The 20,933-nt window shown below is 47.4% G+C and overlaps 1 protein-coding gene across 11 annotated transcripts in view; it reads left to right on the top strand.

Moving 5' to 3' along the window:
• TENM4 (teneurin transmembrane protein 4) overlaps positions 1-20,933 on the top strand; it is a 545,270-nt gene that overhangs the window by 162,153 nt on the left and 362,184 nt on the right. For 10 of the 11 annotated variants that reach the window (XM_060176742.1, XM_060176743.1, XM_060176746.1 and 7 more), the window contains exon 3: positions 10,779-10,855. The gene's annotated coding sequence lies outside the window, so the exon portion shown is untranslated. Of the gene's footprint in view, positions 1-10,778; positions 10,856-11,191; positions 11,299-20,933 lie in introns of all 11 variants that reach the window. The other variant, XM_060176737.1, reaches the window with a different exon arrangement.

Genomic DNA, 20,933 nt, shown 5'->3' with positions numbered 1-20,933 from the left:
GGGCACTCCTCCCCAGGTATGGGCCTTGTGTGCTCCTGAAAAGCTGCCAGTGCTTCCTGCTGTCCCTGAAGGTCCTTAAGATACCAGATCTGGGGAGGTGGATAGTAGCACAGCAGGTTAAGCACACATGGTGCGAAGCACAAGGACCAGCATAAGGATCCCGGTTTGAGCCCCCGGCTCCCCACCTGCAGGGGAGTCCCTTCACAGGCGGTGAAGCAGGTCTGCAGGTGCCTATCTTTCTCTCCCCCTCTCTGTCTTCCCCTCCTCTCTCCATTTCTCTCTGTCCTATCCAACAATGACGACATAAATAACAACAACGATAATAACTACAACAACAATAAAAACAACAAGGGCAACAAAAGGGAAAATAAATAAATATTAATAATAATAATAAAAAGATACCAGATCTGGGCCTGGGCTTTGTGCTGAGTTCTGTGCCCTGATGTCTTCAGAGGCTGTGCTCCAGCCTCTGGGGAATATATACCCAAGCTCCCCCTCCAACCTGGGCCTGCTTTCCTGGCCTGACTACAGCTTTTGGCTATCTCCTATGACCTAGTGTACTCACAAGACGAACTGCACTCCTTATGTATGTGTCTTCCAGGAAGGCCTAGGGAAGTGATGGCAACCCTAAGGAAGGGGAGTGAGTGCTCACTGGCCCCCTGTGATGCCCTGCCCTCTAGACCCACCACTTTCTTGCCCTTCCTCCAACACACACCCCTGCCTCTGTTGTTCCCATTTTCCTTCCCAGGGTATCAGGTTTAAACCCTGCCACTGATGGGGTGCTGAGGGCCACCACAGGAAAGCCAGGATGACCCTCCATCTGGGAGCCTGCCCTTAGAAAACAGCCTAAGAGCAGAGCTCAGAACCTAGGTGCAAGTTCCTGCAGCTGTTTTTCCTGGGGTGGGGATCAGCAATGGGGAGCCCCAAATATGCCTCAGGAGGGAGCTGCAGAGCTCCACTGCAGAGCTCCACTGCACTGATCCTAGAATGGAATAGTCTGTAGCCATGGTGGTGTACCAGGTAGAGCGTGCACATATTACAGTGCACAAAGGATGAAAGCTCAAGCCTCCCTCTTTCCTACCTGCAAGGGGGGAAGCTTCATAAGCAGTGAAGCAGTGCTGCAGGTGTCTCTCTCTCCTCCCCTCTCAATTTCTTTCTGTCCAGACCCAAAATAAATAAATACATGAGTAACTAAGTCTTTCATAAGTGACTCTGACCATGCTTTGAACAAAGAGGCAGGCATGTTCCTGGTGAGCCTCTCAGTTCTGAGGAAAGTGTGGAATTCACTCAGCCTTGGAAAACACTTAGAGGAAACTCACAGGGAGGAAAAACCCAGAGAGAACCTGTAAGTTACTTATCTCTGTGGAGGGTTTTCTCTTTTATCTTTTTTCCTGCCTTTCTTGATTATTTTTTCCTGCATTTAGGAAGGTTTAGTTTTTCCTACATCAGCTTACTCCTCAGAACTGCAAGGCGTATTTAAGTTGTCAAGTGGATGGAGGGAGAAGACATAAACTACAAATTTGAGGTCCAGAGAGGGCTGTGGCAGCCAGTGGTCCCTTCTGAACATGTGTTGTTTTAATATCAGCAGAGACATTAAGTAAATATTATTTACTGAATGGAAACCCCAGAGAAGGCAACACACATCAGAGCAGCACTTGGGAGGCTCCCTCCCTGCTCACCCCCACCCCCCCCCCACACACACACATACACACAAAGAAGTTGGAACCTGTCTCTTATCATTTCTTGGGGATCTTAGGAAACCAGCCACCGTGAAATTGGCTCCCAACTGATCTTAATTGAGATGAGCAGTGGTGCCAAGATCTCCGATGAAATACCAATCAAGGTTGCACCAGCTCTGTAGCTAAATCCCCAGCTCCAGGCTCCACCTGCTGCTGAGGAGGCTTCTGGGGTACCCCAGCCCTGGCTGCTGCCCCTCACCGGCTCAAGGATGAGCAGAGCTGGGGGCAGACTCCCTGGGAGGCCGCGGTAGAACATCTCATCCTACCTGTGCCAGCACACATCCCTGGTCGTTCACATTTCTATTTAGCGATGGCCCGTGCAGCCATCCCCAATTTTTGTCAGTTAGCTCTGAGCACCTGGCCAACACACAGGAGCACTATTCAAAGGGAAAAGAAAACTTCAGGAGTGGTAGAGTGGTGCTCTGGTGTCTGGGGTCACAGTACCCCAAACTCAGTGCCAATTCTTGACAAAAGGGAAAAAGCTTTATCACTGCCATTTTGCCATTCTGATTCACAGTTGGAGGGTGGTGTATACTACTGAAATCGGCCTCTACCCTCTAAAGGGCACAAGTAGGGGAAGGTTGAAGTGCTGAGAGCTGGACTAAGGGGCAAGCCATGGGGAGGGGGCCATGGTGTTCCCACCTTTCAGCTCCCTGGAACTTCCTCTTGGAACAAAGCCCCAGGGATGCAGTGAGGATGTGAGTCCCTGCCTCTATCCTTTCCTTTTTCTAAAGTCACTCTCAGCATAAGGACAATCTGAGAAACTGTCCTAACCAAGAGAGATCCAATTATGTCTGGCTGGTGTGTGACTGCCCTGTGCTATCCTGCAGGGGACCCCTAAACAATAGAAGACTTTTGTGAGCAGCAAAGAAAACTGAACGAGCTGTGGAGCTGGTTCACCACCCTTACACAGACTTGGTTATGGGCTGTAAGGAAAGGGAGATTCTAAAGCAGGTGATTGCAATGCAGAAAACCAGGCTCCGGGCACTTGGGACAACTCTATATAATCTTTGCAGTTGGGGCCAGGTGGTGGCGCACCTGGTTGAGCACACATGTTACAATGTCCCAAGGACCTGGGTTCAAGCCCCCCAGTCGCCACCTGCAGGGAAAAACTTTGAGAGTGTTGAAGCAGTTTTTCAGGTGTCTCTATGCCTCCCTCTTTATCACCCCTTTCCCTCTCAGTTTCTAGCTATCTCTATCCAATAAATAAATAAATAAATAAATAAATAAATAAATAAAAATAATAATCATGCTTAAGTTTTTTTAAAAATTCAAAGGAATCTTTGCAGTTTTGCTATAGACCTAAAATAATAATTCTTATTATTTTTGCTGGGAATTTGCACCTACACAATCCCATCACTCTGTCAGACTCTTTTCTTTTAGGAAAAGAGGGAGAGATTAAAAAAGAGAGAGAGGAGAGAGACACTGCAGTATTGCTCTATATATAGCTCATGAAACTTACCATTTGCATTTTGCTCTCATATGGTGGCCAGGGACTCAAACATGGATCCTTGTGATCTTTAGTGAGTGAGCTATCTTGTGGTCCTTTTCAAAATATAGCACACATTATAAACAAAACTGGAGACAAAAAGCAAAGTGGGAAGATCTCAGTAAGCCCACACTCCCTGATTTTCTCATCTCTCAAAATGGCTTTTTTCTTGTCTCATACCCAGATGTTTGTAGCCTTCTCAAAATTAGAAATAGCATGTGTGTTAGGGGCCACAGGAGGCTGGTGGGGTGCTGTGGGGAGACTACTCTTGGCAGGGAGGCGAGACATGTGGCAGCTCACTAGCAGGCCTGCTACCCACACCAGGAGGTCCTTGTGGTTCCACTAGAGGTGGTCACCTGCAGCAGGAGCCTGAGCAGAGGCAGAAGCCTTTGAGTCTGGGATCCCCAGCCCTGGCTTGTTGTGTGTGTGGGGTAAAATATGCCTGAGAGGAGTACCTACAGACCCCATCCTTATTTCTCCTAGTCTTTCTTCTTGATCTGTCTTTTTTTTATGTCCCAACCTATGTATGTCTATAGATTTATTTTATTTTATTATTATTTATTTGATAGGACCAAGAGAAATTGAGATGGGGAGTGGGGAATAGAGTGAAAGAGAGTCACCTGTAGCTCTACTTCACCATATATGAAGCTTTCCCCTGCAGGTAGGGACTGGAGACTTGAATCTGGGTCCTTGCTCACGGTAACATTTGAGTTTAAACAGATGCCACACTACTGGATCTTATAGATTTTTAAAGATGGATGGATCCATTTGCATGAGAGAGAGCAAGAGAGAAAGAAGGAAAGAGACAGAGAGGCCACAGCACCACTCAGTTCTGGCATGTGGAGGAGCTGGAGATCAAATCTGTAGGCTTGGGGTCTCAAAGGTTCACTCAAGTCCTGTGCACTGATTCTGTGATATCTCCTCAATCCTGTAGACATTTCTTTGACACCCATTCTAGCTGGAACTAGTGCTAAATGTTTACATTCATAGCTCAGATTAAGTCACCTTACAGTAAGATTTAAGCAGAGACAGACAGACAGATGCCCTACCAGGTGAGCTATCCTTAGCCAGTTATTTTTAAAAATTTACTTATTTATTGCCACCTGGGTTATTTCTGGGGCTTGGTGCTTACATAACACCATTCCCAGCAGCTATTTTTTATCTTTTTGATAGAAAGAGACACAGAAGTAAGGGAAAGAGAGAAAGTGGGGGGGGGCAGAGAGACTGAGACCTGCAGCCCTGCTTCATCCCTTCTTCTAGCGTTTGCCCTTCTTCCGTAGCCAGTCAACAGCGTCAGGTTGAGCCTGATGTAAAGTTTCAAGACCTCATGAAGCTTCTCCTCTGTAAGTAGGAACCAGGGACTTGAATCCAGGCCCTTGTAGATGGTAGTAAGTATGCTCAACTGAGTGAGTCATTGCCCAGACATTTATTTACTATTATGAGATAGGAGACAGAGAGACAATGGGGGAGAGAGAGACCAGAAAGAGCACTGCTAAACTCTGCATGTGGTGGTGTCAGAGACTGAACCCAAGACCTAGGACCTCAGATATGCGAAGTGCCCTTCTGCTGTGCTCTTCCCTTGACCCCATAATAATAAGCACTGAAGATCCATGAATGGTAGGACTGTTGCCCCAAAATATAGAAACCTCACCACTAACTCACTTAGAACTGAGGGTCCTTCCCATGGTCTCACAGAAACAGAGCTGAAACTCTGGTGAAGTGAAGGCGGGGCTGCTCCTGTTGGGATTTCTGCTGGCTCTTTCCCTGCACCTCTGCTGCTCTTACACCTGTGACCTCCTCCCTCTCTGGCTGTGATCCAGGTTTCCCTCTTGGTTCTGTATTATCCTGGGAATTAGCATTTGTGCCACACTGTGAAAACCCAAATTTTGGAGAGTGAGCTTGACAGGACTGAGAAGCACACACTGGTTAAATAAAAGCAGGTGTCAGAAATGGAGCCTCTGGGTGGGGAACACACATGGCACAACGTGTATTTACTGCTTGTGGTTGATGGAAGACTGCATGGCCCCTGCCTGTTCTCACAGACAGGGATCCTTATTATTTTTTCCCCTCTTTTGTCTTTTACCTTCAGAGTTGTTGCTGGGGCTCAGTGCCAGCGCTCTGAATCTACTGCTCCTGGTGGCCATTTTTCCATTTTACTGCATAGGACAGAGAGAAATTGAGAGAGAAGGGGGAGATAGAGAGGGGGGGAGAGCCACAGAGATACCTGAAGACCTGCTTTGGTGCTTGTGCAGCGTCCCTCCTGCAGATGTGGAGCCGGGAGGCTTGAACTCAGATCCTTGTGTGGGTCCTTGCACTTAGTACTATGTGCACTTAACCAGGTGTGCCACGACCTGGCCGCCCAGCTAGAGCTCTTTACATGGCCCCATATGCATACAGGCTCTCTGCCTAGGAAGACTACCTGGGAAGAGCCTAAAGCTTTGTCCACTGAACTACCCTCATCCCATTCAAACTCTCATCTGCACACAGACCTGGACACACTTCTTGAGACATTACTGAATCCATTGGCTCCTATCATGGCTTGGCTCCCAGAGCAGGTCTCTGAATGGAGTGGGAGATGGCGTGCTCTGTGCCCTGACTCCCTGCTGATGCCATAGTGTTCACAGGTCTGGCTGTGCTCTTCTAGCCTGGCTGTTGATAGTAAAATCCCCAAACAACTGCAGTCTCCTGTGGTGTTTAGAGCTCAGGCTCCAGTGAGTGAGCTAGAGGAGAGAGAGAGCTATGCTGGGAATGGAGGGGTGAGGTGTAACCCTGCTCAGGGAACCTGGTGGGTGGAACAAACACACCAACTCGGAACCCCAAGGCACTGCTAATAATCACTGGGTCCAGGGCAGTGATGACTTTGCTGGAGCTCCAGCAGATTGGTCTTTTTTCTCCTTCCAAAAATCCATTTCTTCATTTGGTGACTCTGTGGGGAGTAATGATTCTATTTGGTGGAGGGGGTTCTGGGACTTGCTCTCTCCAGTCCCTCATTATCCATCTCATTTCAGAATGCAGGACAGAGGAAAGAAGCTAAGGAGCCTCCCCGGGGGCCTTGTGCATCCTGAGCCCTGCTCTTGCATCTCCACTGCCCCCTTAAAACCCACAGCTCAACAGGTAGAAGGTACAGCTCCCCCCCCGATGCCCCCCAACTTAGAGAAGACATCATTTCTTCCTCATAATTCAGACAAGGCTGAGTTTGGAGAGCAGATGTCCTTCTTGGTGGGACTTTCCCATTGGCCCTGAACCTGGGTACCCACAGAGATGCCCTGGGACTACAGGGCCCATGATGCCAGGCACCACAGCTTGGGGAAAGCCACACAGCCATGGCTGCAAGGTGGGGGCTGCTCTCTGCTGAGGTTAAGTCTATTGTCTGGGGAAACCTGGGTGCCACCCCTCATTCCACCTACGCCCCAGGGCAGGCAGCCCAGGTAGTAATACCCCCTGAAAGACAGAGAACCAGATCTGTATCTTGTCTCTGCTTTCTTATGAGGCTGGGAGTGTGGGGAACTGCCCCTTCCATTCCCGGATGCCTCTCTCCTCCTCAGTCATTGTTGGAAAGGTAATCTTCATGCCTGGCATTGTCAAAGTGCCCAGCACACAGCTCAAACTCCCTGCTCTGGGCCTCTCTTGACTTACACCCGCACATCTGCTAAATCTGTCTTCCCCCAGTGGAGCTGTACTTCTGCCACATCTCTGCTCGGAAGCCCTCCATAACTTCCGATCACTCACTGAATAATGGCTACCTTCTCTGGCTTGGCTTGGCTTGGCAGGCCCACCTGTGGAGACCCACATTACCTGTCAAGTGCAATGCCTTCTGTTGTTTCTCTCCAAATAGCCCACCCTCAACACTGAGCTGGACATTCAGCATGTTTTTCCCATCTCCTGCCAGCCCACCTCACACTCCCAGTGGTGTGACTGAGCTTAAAGGTCGTGGAAACCAATAATTGTGCCCTGACTTGTCAGCCAAGGGTCCCATTGCCCCTGCCTGCTCCCTGGACTCTGTCTCTTCCACAAGTCTGCATGTAAAGATGTGAGAGAGTGCAAGAGCCAGTGAGTGAATGGATATCCTCAGCCCTCTCCATCTATATACCTCAGTCCAGCTGTGTATCTTTCTCTCTCTCTTCTTTTCATCAGCATCCTGGTGCTTGGGGGCAGGGTTTGGGAAAGGGGAGATGCAGGGATGTGAGTTGAAAAAGGAGTTGAGGTGTCCCTTCACTAACTTTGGCCAAGAGGAAGGTGGGAGAGGAGAAAAAATAACTTTGCATCTTCTTGAAGAGGAGAAGGACCATAGGCACAGAAAAGTGTCAGCCAGGATCCCAGTGCAATCAGTGACCTGCACAGGGCCCAGAGACAGCTCACCAGGCAGGGTGCCTGCATTACCATGACCCCAAGACAGAGGTTCAAGTCCTGGCATGCTTGTTCCAAGTGCTATGGCAACGGAAGAGCTTCTGTGCTATGTGGTGTGTGTGTGTGTGTGTGTGTATGAAAAATGTAGCCAGAAACCATGTAACCACACATATGCCAGGCCCTGGTTCCATAGAAATAATAAAACTAAAGATTAATAAGCTGGACAAAGAGCTAGCAGTGGTTACACAGCTTCTGGCCACATTTTTTCATTCAGATGGAGAGAAAGAGAGAGGGAGAGACACCACAGCATAGAAACTTCCTCCAGTATAGGACTATTTCTCGATTTACCTCCAAAACATTGCCTTGAAATTTCTTTCAGCCCATCAAGAGTACACTTTTGCTCTTCAGGAAGCCTGTGCCCACCTCTGCACTCCCCACCCCCCCCACACATACACACACATACACACTGGGAAGGGACACTGACTGACTGAGGAACCTCCCTCCCTGTTTAATACAACAGACTCTTTGTTATTAGAATCATCCAAGTTTCCAATAATGAACTAACTAAATGGGAATTGGAGTTCATAGCTGTCTTATCCTCTCAACTACATCAGAACTGGAAGACAGAAGAGGGAAAAGAGAGGAACATATGAGTGTAGTAAAAGGGTTAAGACAGGACTTGGAGAGGAAGAGAAGACAGGACCTGAAGAAAATGGGGGGCAATTATATATAAATATAGACAGATAATTGTAGAAATAAGAGTTAACCCATATCTGCAACCTTAGGAAAACTGCTGTAGCTTACAATAAAGGGATTGGGGATTTAGAACTTTGGTAGTGGGAACGGTATGGAATTATACCCCTGTTGACATGTAATTTTTATAAATCAATATTAAATCACTAATAAAATTAAAAAGTAATGTAAAAAAAAAACCTGACTAAATGCAGAGGAAGATAGCATAGCATCAGGCTTCTGATAGAAGCCTGTTGTCACTCCTCACCTTACAGGAGGTGGTATGGTCTTCGAAACCAGGACCCAACCAGGGTCAGATTCTGCAAATCAACACTTGAGATTTTTCAAAGAATGACCCAGGCTCCCTTTTGCACAACACACCCTTCCTGTAAGGCAAGGTTTGGCTTTGTGCTTAGTGAGTAAGCAAGTAGAGGCTCTGCTACACAGACCTTGAACATTGACGCCTGTTTCAAACCCCAGCACCTTCTCTTACAGTGACTGAGACAGATGGCCCAGGGCCTGGGAACCTCCATCATACTTCTTTGCAATTAGACGGTATCTTAATTCATTTTTGCAAACCCAGATTGTGTATATGGATCCCCTTAGGCATCAGGCATAGGGAAGTTATCTCATTGGCATAGAATTCTAAGGACAGCAAGGACCTTAGGAGCCCCCCTGGCTTGGAGTTTTCCTCTCCATCAGGAAAAGGGCCAGGCTTGGAGCTCCTTCTATGCCTGCTGAGCAGTAGAATGCATTCACAGCTGGGTGCATGTGTGATATTGCTGGGTGGCCACCCAGGCCCAGTCTCTTCACTCTCCTCATTTAGAGACAGGGAGAGACCTGGGTGGGGGATAGAGAGACCACCTAATTGCATGGTGTTGCCATGTGGCACCAGGGCTCAAACCAAGGGCCTCATAAATGGTAAGCATGGTAAGGCATTCTACAGGGTAAACTCTTACCCAGCCATGAATCTCTCTCTCTCTCTCTCTCTCTCTCTCTCTCTCTGTCTGTCTCCTCAGTGCCTGTACTACGAATCCATCAATCCCAATAGCCATTTTTCCCCTTTTTAATTTTTATTAGATAGGTCAAAGTGAAATTGAGAGAGGAGAGAGAAGGAGGGAAAGATAGATACCTGTAGACATGCTTCCCTACTTGTGAAGCAGACCCCCTGCAGGTGGGGTGCGGGGGGGGGGGGGGCTCAAACCCAGGTCCTTGTACTTGATAATATGTGTGCTTAACCACCACCACCACCTGGCCCCCGATATAGCACTCTTTAAAAAGAAACAAACAACAAACGGGGTTGGGCTCTAGCACAGCGGGTTAAACCCACATGGTGTGAAGCACAAAGACAGGCTCAAGGATCCTGGTTGAAGCCCTTGGCTCCCCACCTGCAGGGGGGTCACTTTGCAAGCAGTGAAGCAGGACTGCAGGTGCATGTCTTTTTCTCACCCTCTCTGTCTTCCCCTCCTCTCTCCATTTCTCTCTGTCCTACCCAACAATAATGACATCATTAACAACAAAACAATGATAATAACCACAACAACGATAAAACAACAAAGGCAGCAAAAGGGGGAAAAAAAGAAATAAACAAAAGCCAAGATTTTGTGCAGGTGGTGGTGTACCCAGTAGAGTACACACATTGCCTGTGTGAACACCCAGACTCAAGACTGGTCACTGTTTGAGGGGGAGGACTTCAAGAGCAGTGAAATAGTGCTGCAAGTCTCTCCTTCTCTGTCTCTAATTCTCTCCCTGTATATCTTTCTGTCTCTCACCCTCTATCAAAAGAGAAAATAGGGGAGGGGAAATGTCTTGTAGGAATAGTGGTGTCATGCAAGTGCTGAGCCCCAACATAATCCTGGTGGCAAAAAAGGGGAAAGACTGATTGATTGATTGATTTGACAGAGTCCAGAGCATTGTTCAGCTCTGGCATAAGGTGGTGTTTGGACTAAACCTGTGGCCTCTGGGGCATCAGGCATGTACTCCGGTGTTCTTACAGGGTGAACTAGCTCCTACCCCCACCTCAGAACTGTCTTTGGAAGGATTTCTGCCGGGGGCTCCCAGCTCCCCACGGAATGTATCATAGCAGTTGGAGAGCATCTTATGCTGCAGGACTGAGCCTAGGAGCGGAACATAACCTGCTCATCTTACTGAGGGAATCCCCTCTGTTGGAGGCTGCCGCATGCCTTGTCCTCTCTTGCCTTCCTTGCTCCCAGCCCAGGTCCAAGGCCTCTGTTGGACTTGAAAGACCTGTGAAGGGAGGCTGTCACAGGATCCAGGGACTCCCACAGTGTGTTTGATGGGCAGTGATGAGGTGTCTTAGGACCACTGGGGGCCATTGTGAGTGGCATTGTGCTGGGAGCCCCAGTGCATATGCAGTAACTGGGTAGGGACAGGCTGGGGCTCAGGGATGGGCCTCCTGCTCCCCCCACCCCAGAGCCCAACTCAGCTAACTGTGTATTCTGTCCATGCAGGAGCCGATGGCTGCAGCAAGCTGGCTGCAGGGCCCTGGACAATACTGCCTCCCCGGCCTGTGTGGGCATGGAGCCAGGTCAGTTCTGCTTACCTGGGTTTGATGGGCACTCTGGTTTTTTGGGGGGTGGGCATAGGGGCAGGTGGACTGATCAGCCCTAGGCCACATGCTGTTAAGTGGTCCTCAGATGGCTGGTCTTGTGTCCTCCAGTGTCCTGGCTGGATCTGAGGAAGCTGATGGCTGCTGAACATCCCCAGGGGTTGCAGGCCAGGACCCCTTCTGTGTGGCCATCTCCTTCCTGCAGTTCGTGCCTTATCTTTGTTGAGCTGAGTGGGGCTACAAGGTTGTTTGTTCCAGGGCCTGTGTGGAGACACAATCCCTGAACATCTTGTCACCTCTGTTCTGCTCCAACAGAGGACCTTGTGTGGTTGAGATGCTCACCACCATCCTACCCACCCCCTCATGGTGCCCTCATCAGAACTAGACCCAGGGCCAGACTGGTGGCCTCTGAGACTGGCAAGGTAGGCACAGGTGGCTGCTCCTATGCAGAAGGGCCTCCCCACCCCCATTGTCCCTGTGTCTGTCCCTTTGACTGTCCTTCAGGGGGCATGCCCTCTCTCTATGCTCACCCCCCTGCTCTGAGTTGCTGATGGTCACACTCTGCTCCCCCCACACAAACACACACAGCCTGGTGCCTTGCCATGTGCAAGTCTGACTTCTTAGGGCCCTGCTGCCAGGAAGGACATCCCTGCACTGCCCTGTGTCCCAGTGAGCCGGGCCAGGTGCCAGAGCACAGCCAGTTTATCATCTGTGCTCCCTAATGCTAAGCCTCAGTGCTCAGTAAGATTCACCTACTGTTTGTCTATCTGACCAGATCACTGGCTGGAATTTTAGTCCATGGTGTGTGGACCTCCTTCACTGCATGCCCCCTAACCCACAGTGGGGGGTGGGGGGAAGCCCTGTTGCCAACTCATTTCCCTCCTGCTGAATGCCTACCACCTGCCTGCAAAGCTCAGGAAGAGAGGCAAATGGGACAGTAATGAGATTCAGAGAGAAAACTAAATCCGGAGGTGTTGCAAACACAACAGTGGAGGAGTTTGGATTATAGGGCTGGGGGGTAGGGGGTGGGGAGGGGTGCTGGAGTCAGCCTCATGGGGTGGGGGGCACTCTGAGCAGTGCTTCCCCTCCAGGGGAGACGCTTTCTTGTCTTTGCCTGAAAGTCTTATTTTTCTAGATTTGCCCAGTTGTCCATTTTTCTGAGAGAGAGCTTGAGTGAGTGGTGCAAACTGGTGTCTCAGGCCTGCATGTCCTATGCTCTAATGCTGTGCCCTTTGAGGCCCCTTGGTTTAACTCAAAGTTTACTCCCTTTCCTGACTGAGCAAGATGATGGGGGACACCCCCATTGTAAGGGGTTATCCTCAAGGGCTTCCCATGGCAAAGCTCAGGTAGGGAGAGCAAAAGGGAAGAGATTATAATGAAGGTCACTTGAAAAGGGGTCTCAAGAAAGGGGATTGCTGCCACTGTTCTAAGACAGAAGAGCTCTGTCTGTCCTGATAACTGTCTGCCGGCTGCTTTGGAGCACTGTCCCTCTATGTATGTGCTGTCCCTTAAATTTGGGGCATGTCCAGGTCTCCTGTAGGTCATGGTGTTCTCTTGTCTCCCTGAGTGTGCAGTCCCCTAATAGGGTCTTCTAGTGCTCCCCAAGTGAAGAGGCTGTGGAGCTCTGGGTCCCAGGTGTCAGGAAGCTCCAGGGATAGTGGATTGGTGCTGTAACTCCTTTAAAAAGAAACAAGAAACTGAAAAGACAACTATAGCATGGGAGGAAATATAAACCTGCCATACATCTGGTAAAGGACTCTTACCACTCAGCAGATAGGATAAAGAGCTGAATTCTAAAATGGATGGTGAAGGCCAGGAGAGCAAAGGAATGCTCACTCAGGAGAGGAAATAAATGCTTTAGCTGGTCCAGGGCCCTGGGTTCCAGCCCTGGCACCCAAGAGGAACACCATGGTTGTAGTGGTGCTGTGCTGCTGCTCTTGTTTCTGTGTCTCTTTCTTCCTCTCTCTAAGTGAAAGAATCGGGTAGGGAGCAATAGAAATTCCTAAAGCCACTCGAGTGGAAACAGCCAGTGAGCACATCAACAGATGCCATCGTTTTTACTCTTCAGGGAAATACAAGTCAGAGCTGTTGAGTCATTTGTTTGGGTCCTCTCTTTCTGATACCAGACCACACACACTACTCTCACTCACTCTCTCTCTCTCTTCCTCGCTCTCAAAACATTAGCCTGGTTGTTGCTTCAGGAGCAGTGGCTGTGTCTCTCATTCTTTCTCCATCTTTTACCCTCTACTTAAAAATAAAAGAAAGATAATGGTCACCAGGAGTGGTGGAGTAATGCAGGCACCAAGCCTCTGGATGAACCCTCCTAGCAAAAAAAAAAAAAAGTATCCCTAACAATTAATACAATTAGCACTAATACAATTTTAATTGCTATTTGTAGTTGACTTAAAGTAATAATAGCAAACCCTTAAGTTAACATAGCACATTCTTATGAGAAGTGACTTTTCCAAAACAAACAAATAAGCCTGTAGGGGCTAGCATGTTTTTTTTTTCACATGTTGGCAAATCCTTTTAATCAGACATGTCTGATTCTGTTTCCATTGTAGAAAACTTCACTGAATATTCATAAGAGGGTGAGAATGAAAAAGGAAACAATGACAGAACATTATTACACCTAGTTTTTTAATTTTATTTTTACTCACTTATATTTTTTATTTGATAGGACAGAGAGAAATTGAGAAGGGGGAGGTAGAGAGGGAGAGAGAAAGAGAGATGCCCTGCAGTTGGGAAGTGGGACTGAACCCCAATCCTTGCACATAGTGTGTGTGTGTGTGTGTGTGTGCACAACTGGGTATGCCAGTGTGCCACCACTGGCCCCTTACACCCAGTTTTTTTGTTTTGGAAGCATTGACAAAACCATAGGATAAGAGGGGTGCAACTTTGCATAATTCTTACCACCAGAACTCCGTATCCCATCCCCTCCTCTGATAGCTTTCCTATTCTTTAACCCTTTGGGAGTATGGACCAAGGTCATTGTGGGATGCAGAAGGTCTGGCTTCTGTAATGGCTTCCTTGCTGAACATGGGTGTTGACATCAATCCATACTCCCAGCCTGTCTCTCTCTTTCTCTAAAAGGGAAGAGCTCTGGGGAAGCAGAGCTCCTGGACACACCGGTGGGGTTGTCTGTCCAGAGAAGTCTGGTCAGCATCCTGCTAGCATCTGGAACCTGGTGGTTGAAAAGAGAGTTAACATACAAAGCCAAACAAATTGTTGACTAAGCATGGACCTAAGGGCTGGAATAGTGCAGATGAAGATTTGGGGGGTCCTCCATTTTGCATATAGCTAGTAGGCATATTGTAGTTAAATTCCAAAGGGCCTGTGGCTATACTGGTTTTTTTTTTTGGTTTTTTTGTTTTGTTTTCTTTTCTTTTCTTTTTCTCCTGAGCCTGAAATTTTATATGCCAGTGGATCCAAGTTATTGTCTGGGGAGATGATGTCAAGGCTGAAAAAAGGACCAAAAGCTGGATCAGGGAAGAGAGTAGCTCCCTAATATGGGAAAGGTGTATAAATATTGTTGACTGTAAACCCCATCGATTTGATGTGATCTGGGGCTCATAATTAGCTTAGAAGCCTGTGTGACCTCTGCATCCCTGTAGATCTGAGCTCACATTCTGTGGTCATGAGTAGGAACATTCCAGGCTGCCCCAGTATCGACCCATCTTCCTCAGGTGTAGCACAGAGTACGTTGTCCATCCTCCCGTTGGAGGATGGAACATTCTTTACCATTGTTGATCCAAATTGAGGTCAAAGATCCTATGGGGGCCCACAAAGGGGTCTACTTTGTTGTTCCTGATAGAGATGACCAGTAACAATGGAGAGAGGGATTTATTCAAGTTCTAGGCCCATCAAGGCCACCTAGGATTTTCATTGAGGCTTCAAGCTTGTGGGATTCTATCACCATGGCCAGATTTGTTTTTAATTTTTTGATTTGTTTACTATTGGATAGAGACAAAGTGATATTGAGAGAGGGGGGAGATAGAGAGGAAGAGAGTCAGAGAGAAACTGAAAGCCGGCTTCACCACTCATGAAACATTCCCCCTGCAGGTGGGGACCAGGGGCTTGAACCTGGGCCCTCGTGCACTGTGCACTTAACCAGGTACACCACTGCCCAATCCCAGATTGTATTTAGAGAACGAGAAGTAGAGGAGAGAAAGACTGAGAGGGAGATAGAGGGAAACAGAGAAAGGAGAAGAGACACCACAGTGCTGCTCCATTGCTCCTGGAGCTCAGCAGTGGGTGACACACACTGCTCTGGCAATTCTAGACCTTCTCTGGAGCCTCTGGAAGATGCCAGCTATCTGTATGTCTACCTGGAGCCCTGCCCCCTTTAGACAAAAGGGAAAAGGGGAAGAACTTGCAGAGGGATCCCCAAAACACAGCTCCAGAGGCCAAGGAGTTTAGACTGGCTTCCTTGTACCCATGTGAGGTCTGGTACCTTGGCAAAGGGTGTTTGGTCTCAAGTCTGCATGCAGGCCTGCCCTCTCTTAGCACATGGGCTGCACTAGACCCATCCTGGTCACCACCTTATAGCCACCCCTTCCTCCCTCTGCTCACAGCACATGGGAGAGAGTCTGTGCATCCATGGTGAGATCAACAACACTGTGAAAAGCCACACTCCCTCTAGCCAGGTGAGAATGAAAACAGTGCAGGGATCATAATGGCCAAAAGTTGAATCAGCCCCTGTATCCTTTTTTAAAAAAATTCTGAAGGGGCTTGGCTATGGCACACCTGGTATGTTATCATGCTCAGGACCTGGTTCAAGCCCAAGATACCCACCTGCAGGAGGAAAGCTTCACAAATGGTGGAGCAGTGCTGCAGGTCTCTCTCTGTTTCTCCTTTCTCTCCCCTCTATCTCCCTTTTCCCTCTTGTTATTATTTTTTAATGTTTATTTATTTCCTTTTTGTTGCCCTTCCTGTTTTTTTCATTGTTGTTGTAGTTATTATTATTGTTGATGTCATCCTTATTGGATAGGACAGAGAGAGAAGTAGAGAGAGGAGGGGAAGACAGAGAGGGGGAGAGAAAGACAGACACCTGCAAACCTGCTTCACGGCCTGTGAAGTGACTTGCCTGCAGGTAGGGAGCCAGGGGTTCGAACTGGGATCCTTATGATGGTCCTTGCACTTGGTGCCACGTGTGCTTAACCCACTGCACTACCGCCCAACTCATTATTATTAGTTTAACCAGAGCACTGTTAATCTCTGGCTTATGGTGTTGCAGGGCATTGAACCTGAGACTTCAGAGCAAGCCTCACACATGAGAGTCTCTTTGCATAATCATTATACTATCTACCCCCTTTTCCCTCTTGATTTCTCTATCTCTATTCAATAATATAAAAATAAATAAATAAATAAATAAATAAATGAAAATTTTTAAAAATCAAAAGATGAGAGGGAATGGTAGGGGAAAAAATTAAGCAAATGACCTCTGTTATGCTTGTAGTCCAGGTTCAATAAAAGTCCCCACTGTATTGGAAAAATCTTTGTTGCTAGGTATCTCTCTCTCACTGCCTATCTGAAAAAGTCAGCCCAGAGATGTGAATCCCTGAGACTTGAATAATCATTAGTAATCATGTGGTGCGTTTACACCATAGAATACCATTGTGCAATAAAAAGGAAGAAACTGTTGATGCCTGCAGCAACATGGGTCATACTGCAGTGAGACTGGTTAAAAGAAAAATAAAAGAAGAAAAAAAAAATCAGGGAGTCAGGCAGTAGCACAGTGGATTAAGTGCATGTGGTACAAAGTGCAAGGACCCCAGTAAAGATCCTGGTTTGAGCCTCAGCTCCCCACCTGCAGGGGGACCATTTCATAGGCTGTGTAGCAGGTCTGCAGGTGTCTATCTTTCTCTCCCCCTCTCTATCTTCCCCTCCTCTCTCCATTTCTCTCTGTTCTATCCAATAGGACAACATCAATAACAACTACAACAATAAAACAAGGGCAACAAAAGGGAATATATAAATAAATATTTTAAAAAAACAATCACTGTGACCATGAATATTGTTCAGCTGGTAGAGCACAGGGCTTGCATGCCTGAAGCTCCCAGTTGGATTCCTGTTGCTATGTGTGCCTGAGTGGTGCTCTGGCTTCTCTCTCTCTCTCTCTCTCTCTCTCTGTCTCTTTCTCAACCTCTCTCTCTCTCTCTCTCTCTTTATCCCTCTCTCTCCCTCCCTCCCTCCTTCCCTCATCCCTCCCTCCCCTTATTTCTCTTTCTCTCTCATGCAAATTTCTGTCATTGAGATAAGTCATCTTTTTCTTGAACTTCAGTCCAAGGTCACATTTTGTACGACTCCACTGATAGACAACTTTTGAAATGACATAAGCTGAGAAGTAGAACTTAGTATAGTGGGTGGCCAGGTTTAGGAACAAGGCAAGGAGTAGGAAGAGAGAAAGAGGGGCTATAGAAGGGCCACAAGATCCAGGGAGAAATTATACCAGGTAGAGTGCCTACCTTGCTATGCACACAAGCCAAGTTCAAACCTTTAAACCCTGGTGCCACATGAGAGCTGCTATGGCAACAGAGGAAGCTTCTGTGCTATGGTGTGTGTGTGTGTGTGTGTGTGTGTGTGTGTGTGTGTGTGTGTGTGTGTGTGTGTGTGTGTGTGAACAGAACCCTGAGTAGTGAAATCATAAATGTATGAGGCTCCAGTTCTATCAATGGGAGGAAGGACTGTAGAAAGGAGGGGCAGGGGGATGGCATTCTAACTATAGAGAACTCCTTGCCTGTCTTGATTGTAAGGAGTAGATATACAATTTGTGCCAGTGACATAATCATGTAGCACATGACACACACATAGTGAGGGAGGGGGAAAGGGAGGGAGATGGAGACAGAGACAGAGAGACAGGAGTGAAACTGTGGAATCTAACGTTTATGGGTTGTATCAACATCAGAATCTTGACAGTGACAGTATATTACACCTTTGCAAAATGTCACCATTGTGGAATTCAGGCTAAGGTTTCTCTGTATTGTCTCACAGAACTCTCTGAAGAGCTCAGTGATTTCAGCCCTAAGAACTTCAGTTGAACTGTGAAAGCTATTTCGAATAACATCTTAGACAAATGGTGATAGGTGCAGCTGAGTGCCCTGGTTGGTCTCAGTTTCTCTCTTCTTCTTCCTCAGGAGGAGTGTCTAGAATCTGGTAGGAATGATTCCCACACTGGTTTTTGGACTTTAGTCACTCCAGTATCTGCCTGTATGAAGCATATTGTGTGCAGAGTTTTGTTTTTTTGTTTTTTAACTTGGTGTACCTTGTACACTCATATGTCACATAATATGCACATTGTCACTTAGTATCAGGACTGGTGCTGAGACAGGTCTCCTCTGGCAGCTCTGTTATCTGTGTGTCCACTCCAGAATGTGACTATACAAGCCTCAGTGGCATGGCCTCTGCTAAGTCACCATTTTAGATGCATTGCATTGTGGGCAAGGTTTCAGTAGTGCAGGAATGTCTTACTGGGACCTTCCTGTTGTTTCTGTTTCACATGCCTGCCAGCAGAGCTTTTTGCACTCCTGCTCCTGGGTTCGTCTGTCTGCAGGCTTTTTTTTTTTTCTTTATTTTTTAATTTTATTTATAAATAGGAAACACTGACAAAACCATAGGATAAGAGGGTACAAATCCACACAATTCCCACCACCAGATCTCCATATCCTGTCCCATCCCCTGATAGCTTCCCTATTCTTTAACCCTTTGGGAGTATGGACCCAAGGTCATTGTGGGATGCAGAAGGTGGAAGGTCTGGCTTCTGTAATGGCTTCCTTGCTGAACATGGGTGTTGACAGGTCAATCTATAACCCCAGCTTGTCTCTCTCTTTCCCTAATGGGGCAGGGTTCTGGGGAATTGAGCTCCCGGACGCACTGGTAGGGTTGTCTGTCCAGGGAAGTCTGGTCGGCATCATGCTATCATCTGGAACCTGGTGGTTGAAAAGAGAGTTAACATACAAAGCCAAACAAATTGTTGACCAAGCATGGACCTAAAGGCTGGAATAGTGCAGATGAAGAGTTGGGAGGGGGTCCTCCATTTTGTAGACAGCTAGTAGCCATATTTTAGTTATATTCCAAAGGACCTGTGGCTATACTAGTTGGGTTTTTTTTTTTCCCTGAGCCTGAAATCTGATATGTAGGTAAATCCAAGTTATAGTCTGGGGAGATGATGTAATGACTGGAAAAAAGACCAGAAAGCTAGATCAGGGAAGAGAGTAGCACTCTAATATGGGAAAAGTGTATTAATATTGTTGACTATAAACCCCATCGGTTTGATTTGATCTGGGGCCCATATTCAGCTTAGGATCCTATGTGACCTCTGCATCCCTGTAGATCTGAGCTCACATTCTGAGGTCATGAGTAGGAACATTCCAAGCTGCCCCAATATTGATCCATCTTCCTCAGGTGTAGCAGAGTACGTTGTCCATCCTCCCTTTGGAGGATGGAACATTCTTTACCATTGTTGATTCAAGTTGAGGGCAAGGTCCTATGGGGGCCCCCAAAGGGGTCTATTGTGTTGCTCCTGATAGAGATCACCGGTAACAATGGAGAGAGGGATTTATTCTAGGTCTAAGCCCATCATGTCTGTTTGGGAATCTCAGGACTCCCCAACTAGGGCCCCAGCTAATGGGGTGGCCTGATAGTGACTAAAAAGTCGTCGTTAAAGTATGCCAGCCCCTTGCCCTTATTCAGCTTTTGCTGTCTGCAGGCTTTGAGGTGAACTGCACTTCGATGCAGCATCCTACCTTGTACCTTGTGTAAGCATTCACCTAGGCTGTGGCCTATAAGCCACAGGACTGGCATAGTGGCAGGCCATGTGCATCTTTAGTCCTACTAAGCATGACCAGGCTTCCTTCCAAAACCCAGCTGTGCCTCCTTCTCCAGGCAGTCTACCTGGCTGTCTGAGTCTCCGCCACATGGTAGTGTTAGACTTGCTCATTACTGCCAGCATGTTAGGTGGGGATTAGTTTCATCCTGACTGGTTCTCCTTGGCTGCTTTTCCCAGGGAGCATGGCTAAGATGCCCACACCTTCTCTCCTCAACTAGGCTGGGGGCCTTCAGTCATATATGCCTGGTGTGCTATAGGGCCTTGAGATTTATTGAATGAATAAACGAACATAAAAATAACAATCCTGCATGTTTTCCCTTGGGGATCATGATTGTTTTTTTTTCTTCCTGTCTTTTCTTTTTAAATATTCATTTGTCTGTTAATGAGGGAGAGGCAGAGAGAAAGAAGGGGGGTGAGGGGAGAGAGTGAGCACCAGTGCATCACTCTGGCACATAGGATGCTGAGGAATTGAACTTAGGACATCAGGCCTGAGAAAAATTCAAGACTTTATTCACTGTACCACATCTGGAATCCTCAGGCCTGAGAAAAATTCAAGACTTTATTCACTGTACCACATCTGAGATCCTCTTCCTTTCCTTCTTACCATCTAATCCTCGACTTATGAAAAATAGCATCTTTGTTGAAAAATAATTCACACATCATATAGTTGCTCGTTCTGAACATGTGTTCAGTGATCTTTGGTGCATTCACAGAATTGTGGAACTCCTACTACAATCTATTTTAGAATATTTTTATCATCCCCTGCCCCAAAAGAAACATCTCTACCCATCACCTTCTTCCAGAATTCTAGCTTCACACTATGCAGCCTCCAGTCCCTTTCTGTCTGTGATTTCCTCTCCTGGACATTTCCTACACTCCTCTGTAGTTATAATCCACCACTTAGCACAGTGCTGCCAAGGTTGGTCCACACTGCAGTGCACACCCAAGCTCCATTTCTTTCTGCAGCTGAGGATTCTGTTGTATGGACAGGCTACATTTTGCTTGACTGTTCTTTGGTTAAATGGACCTTGGGCTTGTTTTTATGTTTTCATCCTCATGAGAAGTCTGCCATGGACACCCATGAACAAGTTTCTGTGCTAACATCTGTCTTGTTTTTCTTGGGCCAAACCCTTGCTGAAGGTCTGCGGGATGCCACCATAGCTCTGTCTTACCTGAGGCGAGGTGACCACCAGGCTGTTTCCAGGTGGCCGTAGCAGCTTACATGCCTAC

This window comes from Erinaceus europaeus, chromosome 17 (genome assembly GCF_950295315.1).
Source record: "Erinaceus europaeus chromosome 17, mEriEur2.1, whole genome shotgun sequence".
NCBI classification, from domain to species: domain Eukaryota; kingdom Metazoa; phylum Chordata; class Mammalia; order Eulipotyphla; family Erinaceidae; genus Erinaceus; species Erinaceus europaeus.
This window is presented reverse-complemented; position numbering and strand designations above follow the sequence as displayed.